We start from the raw sequence: 11,216 nt of genomic DNA, 5'->3' as shown, positions 1-11,216 counted from the left end.
GAAGCGGTGGCTGTTATTTGAGCAAGACTGTGGCAAGCGAAGAGGAGGGGGAGCTAAAGGTTCATGAGGATATGCTCAAAGTTGTCAAGTTCTATGCAGTGGGAGACATAGTCCCCCAGGTAACCTGCCTTGGCTGAGGCACCCTCTGCTCTTCCACCTGCAGGACCTTCCAATTCCTTGTCTTCCTGCCCTCCCTTTCAAGGACCACACATTGACACTGGCCGTGGTAGGCTTTGGGCACACAAGAATTTGGGGGGGGGGGGGCTTAGGGTGCATTCTAAACACCCACAGGGGGAGAAGAATTTTTGGGGCTGGTGACCCTTAATGGTTTAGAATGCCTGATGTGCCCCTCTTTCCTGCCCCCACCCCCGCCTTGTGCTCTGCTGAGACACTGCAAGCCCTGGAGCAGCTCGGAGTCAAATGGGGTGGAGGGGAAGAGGATGGGCTCTTCTCTCTCCCCCACCCCCGCTTTAAAACTAGTGATGGGGTGAGGAGCTGAGTTGTTCTTGGCTCTGCCAAAGGCCACAAGTAGTCCTGCCCCCTCATCTGGTAGGGCTGGCCTTCACCAAAGAGCCTGATTTTACACCTTGGGAAAGGGGGAGGGCAAGAACAGATGGCCGGTTCACATGTGTTATGAGCCATCAAGTTGCTTCTGACTTATGAATAAATGACCTCCAAAATGTGTTCTCATTAATAGCCTTGGTCAGGTCATTCAAGCTTTCTTTATTGAGTCAATCCATCTCATGGTGGGTCTTCCTCTTTTCCTACTGTCTTTTCCTAGCATTATTGTCTTTTCTAGTGAGTCTTTTCCAGTGACTAAAGTACAGTAGCTTCAGTTTAGTCATTTTAGCTTCTAGCAGCATAATTACCAGATAAAGCTTTTCCTGGGCTGCAAATAAAGTAGATAAAGCTTTATCAGGCTGCAAAGGAGCATATTTGGTATTTACCATGTCAAAATTATGTGTGTTTTATTTTTTAAAATGTCCAGAAAAAGGCTAGGCTGAAAAACTTTCTCCTTGGGTTGGCAGACGGGTTGAGGGAATATTCAGACATTGTAGATAAAATAATGTAAAAGTGTAATTATTCATTAACATTTCATGCAGGTCAACGCGTTATTTTATCATTTAAAAGAGTTGTTGACACTGAGCTGATTATATACCGAGAGGTGATATATAACCATCTTCAAGTACTTGAAGGGCAGCCATACAGAGGATGGTGCCGAGTTGTTTTCTGTTGCCCCAGAAGGTCGGACTGGAACCAACAGGTTGAAATTAAATCAAAAGAGTTTCCGACATCAGGAAGGATTTTCTAACAGTTACAGCGGTTCCTCAGTGGAACAGGCTTCCTCAGGAGGTGGTAAGCTCTCCTTCCCTGGAGGTTTTTAAGAAGAGGCCAGATGGCCATCCATCAGCCATGCTGATTCTTGGACCTTAGGCAGATCATGAGAGGGAGGGCACCTTGGCCATCTTCTGGGAATGGAGTAGGGGGTCACTGGGGGTGTGGGGGGGAGGTAGTTGTGAATTTCCTGCATTGTGCAGGGGGTTGGACTAGATGACCCTGGTGACCCCTTCCAACTCTGTGATTCTACCCATATATAAAATATGACGTGTGTATAATACATAGTGCACATTTTGTACTTTTGCCCCTTTTCTTTCCCGGGTTCTTTCTCCTAAAAATGTGCTGGAATAATAAAGTGGTGTATTAGCATGCCGCTAGAAGTGACTGCTCGCTATTAGCTCCAGAACACATCGCCAGGAAAGCAGGAGCGAGAATTCGAAGAGGTTCATTTCATCTTCGCCTCTTCCTTATGTTCTGAAAAATGTGATTACTGGAAATTAATTTCTCTCTCCTGCTCCCTTTCCCCCCCCCTTTGCGCGTGCGTGTGAGCGCGCGCGGAGAGAGAGGTTATGCGCGTTCAAAGTGAAAAACGAACTTGCTGCTCTTGCTCTCTCTCTCTCCCTCCCCCTTGCCCATAATAAGCATTTAGGATGGATGAAAGCCCAGGGAAGTCCTAAGACGCAGTTACCTCATTGGATGATGAGAGGGCGGAGGAAACCCACATTTTAAAAATATCGCCTTTCCGTCGTGGGTAACGCCATTTATCGCTAGACGGCTCGTGCTTTGTATTAAAGCGACCCCCTTTCCCCACTGTTCGCGTGCCCAGAATGCTTTCTTTTTGAACAAACAGAAGAGGGGGCGGATGCATGATTTGCTTCTCAGACACACACACACACACACACACACACACACACACCGGTAGCCGAGGCTGTACTCCTTTTCCCTGCCCAGTTTTGAAAGCAAAATCTGTTGAGGCTATGCGTATCGTGCGCCTGCGCGCGCGCGCCGTCTAAAAGCGATCATGCATGTCATAGTAGCAAAGAGCAAGAGTCCGGTAGCACCTTAAAGACTAACAAAAATATTTTCTGGCAGGGTAGGAGCTTTCGTGAGCCTTGTGTGCCCAAAGCCTGTGGCTCACGAAAGCTCCTACCCTGCCAGAAAATATTTTTGTTAGTCTTTAAGGTGCTACTGGACTCTTGCTCTTTTCTACTACTGCAGACAGACTAACACGGCGACCCACTGGGAATTATCTTCATGTATGTTACATACGTGACGACCAGCCGTTTCTGCGCGGTAGGTTTGGCCTTGGATCTGCTGCCCTCTCGATGCACCTTTCCCCCCATCCAAATTCTCCAAACTCAACAATAAGCAGGGTGTTGAGAATTCGGATGAGGAGAGCAGCAGATCCAAAGCAAAACCTCCCGTGCATAAATGACCAGGCTATGCCTATCTGACTGCGCAGAGCCCCTCAGCTGCTCGCGCGCGTGCCGCAACCCGGATCTCCTATGTGCGGAGCCGCGGCGTTGCGCGCGCTCTCTTTTCCCCCTCGGTGCTCCGTTTGCGCAGCCGCAGCACGCGGTCGCCTCCGGCCCGGGCTTCACCCCTCGTCTCCCCTCCCCCCCCTCTCTTTCCCCAGCTCGGAAGCTGCTGCGGCGCGGGTCAGACAGCAACCGCGCTTCTCCAATGGAGGACCCGGTCGGCAAAGCAGCTGCAGAAGCCCGGCACGCGCGCACACAACTCGTGACGTCCGGCCAGCTTTCCCCGCTGATTGGCCACCGCATCGGATGTTCTGTGGAGCAAAGAATAGAAATCGTGGATGTTTTTTTCCCCTCCCCTTACAAAAAAAAAAAGTTGCTGGTATTTTCCTGTCTCCCAGAGTGCAAGGGCTGCTTGCCTTTCACTGTCAGGTTGCAAGCAGCGAGGGAGGACAGGGAGTTGGGGCAGGCGGGTGTCGTCACAGGGGGACGAAAGAATCCCCCCCCCTTGCTCATGCTGCTGAGCGTGTAAACGGTCCTGGCTACAGAATCCGCATTGCACCCGGGAGGGGGGGGGGAGGTCGGGCTGTTCCGGAATGGTCGGCCCTCTCCGTGGCGTTTGAGACCCGACGAAGGGCAGTTCGCAGGAGAACCGAGCTCGGTTGATTCTCCTCCGAGGAGCCCCTGCCTCTCCTTTCACGCCACGCCTGAGGACCTTTCAAGCCAGACTTTCATTTAGAGATTAGATTGTCAGTTTCCCTGTGTTTCAACAAGACTGGTATTGCTGGCGTGGGTGAGGGGGGGTGTTATGTCTGTTAAATAAAGCCTCCACGCTTCAGTGCCAAGTCTCTTTATTTCCCTCTGATCAGCAACCTAAAAACGCACCCAAACCCCTGCTTCGCTCTCCCACATTCTACATATCCTTAGATACAATTATCTTAAAGAGACATACACATGCCTACCCTCCCATGAATACCCAGCCCATGCCAGTTACCGAGGGTGATCTGGCTCAGACTCGAGCAGGTACCCCCTTCTCGCCCACCACCGCACCTCTGACCCTCTTCGGCTCTCACGATGGAGGCATTTCAGGGCAGCCGCCGCAATGCTGCAGTGAGCCTCCCCCCCCCGCCTCCTCCTCCTCCCTCTCCCCCAGCCCTGTCTCTTCCCAATGTATTTCAGCTCCAGGATATTGACAGCAACCGCCCTCGTCTCAGTCTGGCTCCAGTGAAGCATTTCTATGCCTCCCTCCGCGTCGCCTCTCCCCCCACCCTCCCGCTTCCTGTGCATCTTATTGCAGGAATGATGAGAGGATGCCAGCCCCGGATCACTTCTGGAGAGAGGCAGAAATCTCTGGAAATGAATGAATCATGAGGCCAGATCGCAACGGCACGAGTCACGTCCCAGGTGGTGTGTGCCGCTTCTTTCTTATGCAATTTTTAAAAGTGGGGGGGCAAACCCCCTTTAAAAGAATAACAAGGCTAGGACGTGGCGGACGGAAAACTCATAGGCCATTTATGCATGGGAGGTTTTGCCTTGGATTTGCCCCTCTCTAGATGCACATTTTCTCCATCCGAATTCTCAAAAGTCTGATAGGGGGCTTATTGTTGAGTTTGGAGAATTTGGATGCGAAAAATGTGCATCTAGAGAGCAGCAAATTCAAGGCAAAACCTCCCATGCATAAATGGCCATAGACTGCAGCAAGGCTTATGGAAACAAAGAAGGCCAAGAGGCTCCCGTTCGTCTCCCAGTGATCGCTTAGACCACCGCAGTATTTCTTCCCCTCCTTCTCCAGACCAACTTTCTCTCTAATTTCTCCTTAAATTATTTATACCAGCTGCTTTCTCGGCTGCCCTTGGCACTCTGTTGCACATATATTAACTTGCGTCTCCCTGAAGAGAGAGTGCCTGCATTTCCCCCCTGCCCTCTACCTACTTAGCGACCTAACCCCTTTTCTGTACACAGCTGAGAGGAAAAGGTGGGGTTGTGTGTTTGTTTTGGCTCTGGGGCCATTTTGCGTAGCTGCCTACATGGAATGAATGCAAAGTCCGGGCTTATCGAAGATGCTGGACAGTCCCAGGGTCTTTTCTAGACCATTATTATTTTACACAATGCGATTGGTATTCGTCTACTGTGGGGGATCCAGATTTTGTCATTCAAGGTGGCAATTCTGTTGTGGGGGAATCCCAGATCTGGTTGGTTTGGTGGAAGATCCCTCTGGAGCCACTTTGGGAGATGAAATTTTCTCCCGTTTAGTTCATCCATCCGTGGTGACTGGGTGTGTTCTGCTAGACTTAAACTAGCTTAACCGTCATTATCTCTTCCCAGAGAATTTTGAGGACAATAGTTAATGTATAATTTAATTATACAGGTTAATCTAGATAAATGAAAATTTAGAGGAAAGATGAGCCGATTCTTGTACTTTAAAGAGTATTGCTGAAGAGAAGATGGAGCCCAACTGTTTTTTTTACTCAGGTCCACATGGTAGAACAGTGAAACTGTTTGAGTAATGATATCACAAGTTATCCCATTCTGAAAAGTACTCCTTAATAGCGTTTGTCAGGGTATGATAGTGCACGTGGTTATTACTACCTGTAGATTCAGATGTTTGTTTTATTATTTATGTACAATATTTATTTGTGTGTGCGTTAAGTGCCATCAAGTCACTTCCAACTTATGGCAACCCTATGAACTAATGTCCTCCAAAACATCCTATTGTTAACAACTGTGAAGAATGCATGAATCCAGGAAGTTGTTCTGGCTTAGGAGCCAGTTGATTGACAGCTAAGGTATTATGGGAGTGGGCAATGAAATGGTAACATTCAGGACTGGGTGGGGGAGAGTCAGTTCAGCACCGTTCAGCAGGGGAACAGCTCTAAACAGCTAGTGAGAACTGTGGGCTGTCTGGGGAGGATTTGTCCCCAGGAGTTAAAATCAAAGGAACACCATTAATGGTCATTTATGCATGGGTACTCGGACTCACATTCGCCCCCTGTCTGACTCGGTTGTTCCTTGGAGTTCTGCACATATTTTCCGTCCATTAGAAATGACCTCGCTGCCAGCCCTCACAATGTCCTGGTCTTCCCGTTCCTCTGTTAACCTGATTCTTCCCTCTTGCCTGAGCTCAGCCTGGCTGAAATCTCTGTGCAGAAGGCAAAGCTCGGGCCACAGGAAGATTGGCATCTCTCACAGCCAATCACAAAGCAGCGTGTAAAGAGGCGGGGATTCAAATGCTTCCTGCTTCCTCGGGGCTCTTTCTGAGCAAAAGAAAGGCTTTTTAAAACCGAGGCTTGGATTTCTCCCTCCCCTTTCTTTCAGATTGCTCTGTTTTTTGTTTTTAAAATGCCTTTTTATGTGGCAATTGGGTTTTGGGGTGGGGAACCTTCTCTCACAGTGAGCACTGCGAAGTAAGTCAATTACAATGCAGCATTTAAGGGGGCGGGACTTGATTTGAGCTTGGAAAACAGGGTCAGCAACTTGGTGCAGAGATTTCCAACTGGAACATGGTGCAGAGATTCCCAACTGGAAAGTGTGGGTCTAACCAGCAATGAACCTGTAGTAAAACTCCCATGCATAAATGACCTAAATTGTTTGACCAAGACATGGTCAGCAACTGGTTCATAAGGACGTTAACTCTGAGTGTATAGAGTGCGTCTTGGTATTGAAATTGGGAGACAGCTCTGAGGGAAAGAGAGTTGTTAAACCAGGGAGAGGGAGGGAAGTCAACTCAGGTGTACTGAGGGATCCCTAAAGGGTTGAGGAGAATAATTCACCAGAGTCCAGAGTGAACCCAGTCCAGTTTAAGGATTAAACTGGTGAAGTGATTCATGTAGTTCCTTACTCCAGAAAACTGAAGGGATGTCATATAGAGGATGGTGCCAAGTTGTTTTCTATTGCTCCAAAAGGTCAAACCAGAACCAACGGGTTGAAATTAAATCAAAAGAGTTTCCATCTAGACATTAGGAAGAATTTTCTAACAGTTTGAGCAGTTCCTCAGTGGAACAGGCTTCATCGGGAGGTGGTAAGCTCTCCTTCCCTGGAGGTTTTTAAGAAGAGGCTAGATGGCCATCTGTCAGCAATGCTGATTCTATAACCTTAGGCAGAACATGAGAGGGAGGGCACCTTGGCCATCTTCTGGGCATGAAGTATGGGTCACTGGGGGTGTGGGGGGAGGTAGTTCAGAATTTCCTGCATTGTGCAGGGGGTTGGACTAGATGACCCTGGTGGTCCCTTCCAACTCTGTGATTCTGTTCTATGATGTCCACATATACAATAATCTGTTTGGTTGCCAGAAATATGTGTTTGCAATGAGCACATTGTTGTCTTCACAGAATTCTATGAGCCACTCTCCTGCTTCTCTTTGTGCTGCTAGCCTAAATCTTCCAACAATATTTGATTTTGCTTTGTTTCTTACTTTTGCGATCCAGTCATCTGTGAGTCTCGGCACATCTTGTTTAGGTGTGTGATCAGTTTCTTCCTGGACACTTCCATGAAAGCTTTCAACTTCTTCCTCATCAGCATCTGTAGTTGCGGCATAAACTTGAACAATGGTTATGTTGATAGGCTTTTGCTGAAGTCTAATTGAAATTATTTGGTCAGATTTTGCATCATAGCCCCTGACTGCCTGTGCTACGTTTCGCATCACTGTTAGAGCAACCCCATTTCTTCTGTTCTTCATTTCCCAAGTAAAGCACTTTGTAATTTTCTAACTGAAAATGTCCTAGTCCAATCCACTTTAGTTCACTTACTCCCATGATTGCAATGTTTAAATGTCCCATTTCTCATTTTATGATTTCAAGCTTACCTTGATTCATTCTTCTCATGTTCCGTGTTCCTATTATATGCGTCAAACAGCTTTGGACTTTCCTTTTGCATTCATTCATGTCAACAGCTGAGCAGCCTTTCAGCTTTAGTCCAGTTGTGTCATTAAGAACAGCACTACACGTAGTTGTTCTCAGCTTTTCCCCAGCAGCTAATTGAGTGCCAACCAAACTGGGGGGGACCATCTTCCAGACTATATCTTTTTTCATTTTAGATTGTCTCATCATGGGGTTTTTGAGGTAACAGATGTTCAGAGGTGGTTTACCATTGCCACCTTCTGTGAAGTACTTATCAGAGTTAGCTGCAGTGGCACTGCCATAGAATCCTAGAATCAAAGTTGGAAGGGATCACCAGGGTCATCTAGTCCAACCCCCTGCACAATGCAGGAAATTCACAACTACCTCCCCCCACACCTCCAGTGAACCCTACTCCACGTCCAGAAGATGGCCAAGATGCCCTCCCTCTCATAATCTGCTGAAGGTCATAGAATAGCATTGCTGACAGATGGCCATCTAACCTTTTCTTAAAAACCTCCAGGGAAGGAGAGCTTCCCTGTTCCACTGAGAAGGAAGCCTGTTCCACTGAGGAACCGCTCTAACTAAAGATTGTCTACTAAAGATCCTCTGGCAGTGTCACCTACCACTACTGCTGCTGCCCAGTAGCTCCCCTGATGTGATCTGCTGATGTGGCCATTGATCCTTGAAGGGAGTGGGTGCATCTTAGTCTGGTGACTCAGCTGTCTTAGTCTGGTGTGTCATTCTGCCATGAGTGACTCTGCTAGTTCAGCCTGTTGACAGAGTCTAAACCCCTTACAGTATTGCACTCAGCTTCGCCGACACACACAACCCCCCTTACCACGTTAAGGTGTGCATCCAAGAGGGGGCAATATTTATTTACTTATTTAAAAATATTTACATACTGCTTTTCTGTCAAACACTCAAAGCTTTTCTGATAAGCTTTCCAACTGTACAAATAAAAACATGAATATTGAAATAAGAAAACCAACCTCAACATATTTAACAATGCAACAGCAGGTCAATTTCAAATGCCTTTTTAAATAATTCAATCTTATGTGGATATGGTGTGTGTGGGGGAGATCCAGAGAATGGTCATATGAATTGTCCTACATTCACTTAATTGCAGGGGCATAAATCCTGTCTGTCTGCAGAGCCTCAAAGTTCTCATAGACCTGTTGGCAAGGAACAATTGCTTTGAAAGCAGGCAGTCTTGCAAAAACCATTCTTGACCATTGGCCCTGTATGTGAATAAAAGGTGTTTGTGGTGTGGGGAAACCAAATGTATTTGTAAAAAGACAGAATAATTTATTAATTATTAGGGCAATAGAACAATTTATTTGACAGATATTATTACATTATATGCAATAAAGAAAGCTATATAACACAAGTTAGTCTAGTGTAAGCAAGCAAGCAAGCAAACATTACTTTATTCTATGCTACAGTACACTTTTGAACATTCAAGCCAAATTTTAAAAGAGTTTTAAACTGGGAAAGGGTTTGGGTTTTTTTTTTATTAAAATATAGCAAAAAGGCTTAGCTTTCCCCAGAATATTTCCATGGGTGGAAGGGTATGTGTTCATGGAACACAAGCTCCTGGGCTCCCCCTCTCCCTTGGCAGCCTGAAATGCCCCCCATCCTATATCTGGAAGTTCCCTGTTCCCCAGGAACAAGATTTCAAGGGGCATTTCAGGCAGCTATGGGAGGGCGGGGCAAGAAAGTTGCACTCCATTATGTACATCTTTCTGCACACATAAGTACTCTGGGTGATCTAAACCAAAATATTTACATTTATTTGAAATGTCCCTTTAAAAATTATTTTTCTAAGAACGATTTGAGTACTAATCCAAATGGTTTCTTTGACCAAGTTATTTTTTCCTTATCTTGGTAAAGAAAAAAGGTACTAAGAAAACAGTAGGTACAGAAGCAAAACACAAGTGCATTACAAGTAGGTAGTCTAGCTATTTATCTAATCTGTAGATGAACATACAGGTAGGTAGAATGGGAAGAAGAGAGAAAAAACTGGAAAATATTATTGTGCTCACATCCCACATGAGAAAGCATGTTTTAAAAGGTTAAAGCAAATTAAAGTAGGACCAGCAAAAATACATTTGTATATGTGCAACATTCAGATTGAGGTTTCCCGCCAGTTCAACTTCATCTATGTAATTCTCATGCTCATTAAGACCACTGGACTTTCTCTGCTGGATGTTCCTGAAATAATAAAGACAACATGAGGATAAGAGAAGCACATGGGGGGGGGGGGTGTTAGCAGCTTCTTCTGTGTAGATAAAAAAAAACATTCTTGCATCTGGCTAAAAACAATACAGCTTAACACCACGCTTGTATACAAATAGGGGTATAATTTATGCCAAGCAGGGGCCATGATAGAGTCTGCAGAATTCCCAGTTCATGTCTATGATCAAACAGAGTCAGAGCAGCATTGATGAGTGGCCCTGGTTCCCCAGACATCTGTCTGCTTGCTTTTTGATACCTCTGGCTCTTCCCACTGGCATTAGGACACTGGTGGAAACATGCAGTAAAAAAGAGAAAAAAAAGCATCAGGCCCTGCTCTTTGTAAGCAGACGCAATCCCGGCAGGAATAGAGCTTCACCTAAATCTCACATTGGTTCTTTCAAAATAAAATTTCATTCCATAGATAAGATAATCCTATGGAGAGTTCTTGTTAATGAAAAATAATAATTTTATAAGTTATTTATAAATAATAATTTTATAAAAAATAATTTTATAAATTCCTAACTGCACATCATTCAAAACAAGATAGTTGTATCCGTTGCATTTATTGTAAGGGAGTAGGATGAAGGATCTAACTTTTTAGAACAAACTACATTATGTCTGAATAAACACAATAATTAAGACATTTTTATTGAAGAAACTCACCATCATGTTAACCATCAATGGAACTAATAGTTCCTTATACAATCAAATGTTATGAAAAAATGCCATCAGTATATCCTGTGTGTGTTAAGTGCCATTAAGTCGCTTCTGACACATTGCGACCCTATGAATTAATGACCTTCAAAATGTCCTATCGTTAACAGCCTTGACCAAGTCTTGCACACTGAGGGCTGTGGCTTTCTTTATAAAGTCAATCCATCTTATGTTGGGTCTTCCTCTTTTCCCGCCGCCTTCAACTTTTCCTAGCATGATTGTCTTTTGATCGCCAGTGACACATCCTTATACTTAAGAATCTTTTCTAGTTCCTTCATGGCTGCCCTTCCTAGGAGAGGTTTTATGTTAATAATAAAAAGCATGATCTATCTGGATTTAAATACTTTTAAGTCTCACTGATTGCAGTGGAGAAAAATTAAGCCCTCTGGCAAAAGCTCTGCAACAATTCTATGAAGTAAATCACCCCCCCCACACACACACACACACATGCACACACATTGTATAGATGGAGAGAGGCTAAGGCTGAGAACTTTCTTTTTACTCAGAAAGGTTCACCTTCAGACCATATTAGCCCTAGTACAAAATATTTTAAAAACCTCTACGCCATGGAGCAGAGGTTGAAGGGTGCAGTTTTCTTGCCTTCCCCCTCCTGAGGCAG

The sequence above is a fragment of the Euleptes europaea genome, chromosome 10 (assembly GCF_029931775.1).
Source record: "Euleptes europaea isolate rEulEur1 chromosome 10, rEulEur1.hap1, whole genome shotgun sequence".
Taxonomy (NCBI): domain Eukaryota; kingdom Metazoa; phylum Chordata; class Lepidosauria; order Squamata; family Sphaerodactylidae; genus Euleptes; species Euleptes europaea.
Note: the sequence above shows the minus strand (reverse complement) of the source record.